At 39.8% G+C, this 2,849-nt stretch overlaps 1 long non-coding RNA gene across 1 annotated transcript; it reads left to right on the forward strand.

The window, feature by feature from the left end:
• The first annotated feature begins 1,440 nt into the window (after positions 1-1,440).
• Positions 1,441-2,640, forward strand: LOC114811285. The gene is made up of 3 exons (XR_003758946.2): positions 1,441-1,560; positions 2,113-2,175; positions 2,405-2,640. It is a non-coding gene; the product is annotated as an uncharacterized LOC114811285 (long non-coding RNA).
• Positions 2,641-2,849: the final 209 nt, after the last annotated feature.

The raw sequence follows: 2,849 nt of genomic DNA on the forward strand, positions 1-2,849 counted from the left end.
TTTTTCAACTCCAAAGTTGAAATGCAAAGTCTTGGTGTATGTAAAGTCTTCATTTTGGCACAAAACACTCTCTTCGTTTGTGTGCTCAAACACTGAAAGCAGGGCAGTAGAAACCTTGCCCAGGGGTCCCACAAACAGCCAAAACACCAAAGGTGTGGAGCAAAAGTGATAAAACTTTGACTTTCCCCCATCTTTATATGTTTGCATTCTTGGTTATGCCACAGCACGGTTCGCAAAAAGATCAGACTACAGATGGGAAAATGAGCCTGCTAGTTAAGTTGTCATTCATTCCAGCTAGTTGCTCTTGGGCTCCAATTTCCCATGAGCCTCAGGAAACACGGGGCTGTGGTTAGGACAGATTTTAATCCCTATGTCCCAGCACCTGCTTAGATCGTCATCTCGGAAGATAAAGACTATATCAGTACAATGTATCATTCCCACAAATCTCTCCTTTTTTTAACAGTCTTCAAAGGTGAGATGAGGAAATATTTTTTCATGTAGCATTTTAACTTACAAAATGGGAATGAAAACATTGCCCTGCCTAAGGGAGTTATTTTCAGGACAATTTAAAATGTTGTAAAATCCACACACAGAAAAATACTGTAAAGTTTTCTGGGCTGGATAACATGGATAATAATGATCATGTCCCTTGTTGCTCTGCACGAGGATTCTGCTTAGGACCTGTGTTGCCATAAATGAACAAACTTAAAATAGTTTTGTCTCCTATATTTGTGTCCTGGCTCTGGGGATTGATCGATCACGTTCGGCGCTCACAGAAAACCAAATCAACCATTGTTTCCTGTTGGGATGGAAACTGCTCTATAATAGGGTGAACAAGGGTCCTTTGAATAAATTACTAACTGAAACTGTTAGGAGAATGGGCATTGGTATGGTGTAATAAAGCCCAGAGGAATTCTTTTTTTTTTTTTTTGCATTTTCTTTCAGACCACCAGGGGTTTTGAAATTATTTTTGTAATATGCACCCTGTAAAAATGAAACACAGTCTGTAAGCTAGAGCACTGGTTATTTACTAGCATTTTATATCCTGTTTGCCAATAGAATTATACCCTATGGTACCCTATGGCTTGAATATTTATGCAAGAAAAATTCCAATTGAGGTCAACTGCTTATAATAAATCACATTTAGCTACAAGGATTTGGGAGCACTGTCAGTAAATACACTAAAGGGGAAATGCACAGTGTTTGGGGTCATGATGAAATCTTTTGTTTGGCACAGAAAGCTTCCTCATGGTATTCCCGTGCACAGAGTTGGGGGTGGGGTGCAGAATCAATGAATCAATCAGTGGTATTTACTGAGAGCTTATTGTGGACTTCTGGTCACTGCATGCTGGGAACACAGTGACAGTGTGGACTTTCTCCTTGGCCCCAGGTTTTCCACTACCGTCATTGGGTTTTGCCTCCCTCACCCACAGATCCTCAAGGAAGCACTACTTCCTGACAAGAACTCCAGCTCAGTACGGGGACAGGTCCACATAGAGAAAATCTCTTCCTGCTCCAAGGCAGTGATATTGTTGGCTCCAGATTCTTCACTTGACAATGGTAATTATTGAATGCCAATAATGTGCCAATAATTGAGTGCCGATATTGGGTACAGTAGAGCACTGTAGTACACACTGGAGCTATACAAAGGGGGTCCTTGCTCTCAGTGATGTTGCTGCAAGCAGGGAAGACACACATACATGGATTACTTGAAATTAGTGGGATAAGGAAGCAATGAGGTCTAATGGAAAAAACATGAGTCTGGGAGTCATAGAACCTGGGTTCTAATACTGGCTCCATCACTTGTCTGTTGGGCGAGCTTGTACAAGTAACTGAATGATTCTGGGCCTTAGTTCCTCATCTGTAAAATGGAGATTCAATACCGGCTCTACTTCTTATTTAGAGAATGAGCCCAGTGTGGGACAGGGACTATGTCCAACCTGATTATCTTGTATCTATCCCAGACCTTAGCACAGTGCTTTATGTGTAGCACATTATCAAATATCTTAAATCAATGGTAATTTACTGAACACTTACTATGTGCAGAGCACTGTTCCAAGTGCCTAGGAGAGTATATTATGTGAAAATTATCATCGTTCTCTTTATTATTAGGATAAAGATGCAACTAGAGTGGGATGGTCCCTGAGGGAAGCAGTGACTGATTGGATCCAGAGTGTAAGCGCAATGTCAAGCATCATAATGTTATGATGCGATGACATGTCACACTGTCCCAAACCCTATGTTGACTTCTAACTGTTCTGGTGTGGGGTAGGGCTGTGTCTGGCCTGATTATTTCCTATCTCAGTCCTTATCACAAGCCTTGGCAATGGTAAATGCTTAATAAATACCATTATTAGTAGTAGTGATAATAATCATCCTGATGTATTTTGCTTTTTCCACACAGTTGATTACACTGCCAATTGAGAAGAATCGAGATCATTTAGAAATAAAACTCTGGTAGTCAGGTAAATGTCATTTGATCTGACTCGGTGATAACCTGACCCAGTCGTCTTCTTGTCCTGTCTACAGCATCCAACGGCTTCAGCTACTCTGAGTAATTGTAACCAAGGCAACGTGACAGGGAAGAACTAATGACTAGAATCGTCTTGAAAATATACAGCAAGTGCTAAATAATAAATATTAAAGTAATACCAATGCTTAATTCTCCTTTTGTGCCTCAAACCATGGAAAAAAATGACCTCTGATAATACCAATTTTACAGATAGATGGGTAGAATTAATATGGATGAAATATTAAATACAGAATTACAATTTTGTTAAGATGCTATTCTATCAATTAGGAAATGAAAATTCTCCCTTGGAAATAATAGCAATGGTAAGAATAGAATC

This window comes from Ornithorhynchus anatinus, chromosome 4 (assembly GCF_004115215.2).
Source record: "Ornithorhynchus anatinus isolate Pmale09 chromosome 4, mOrnAna1.pri.v4, whole genome shotgun sequence".
Lineage (NCBI taxonomy): Eukaryota > Metazoa > Chordata > Mammalia > Monotremata > Ornithorhynchidae > Ornithorhynchus > Ornithorhynchus anatinus.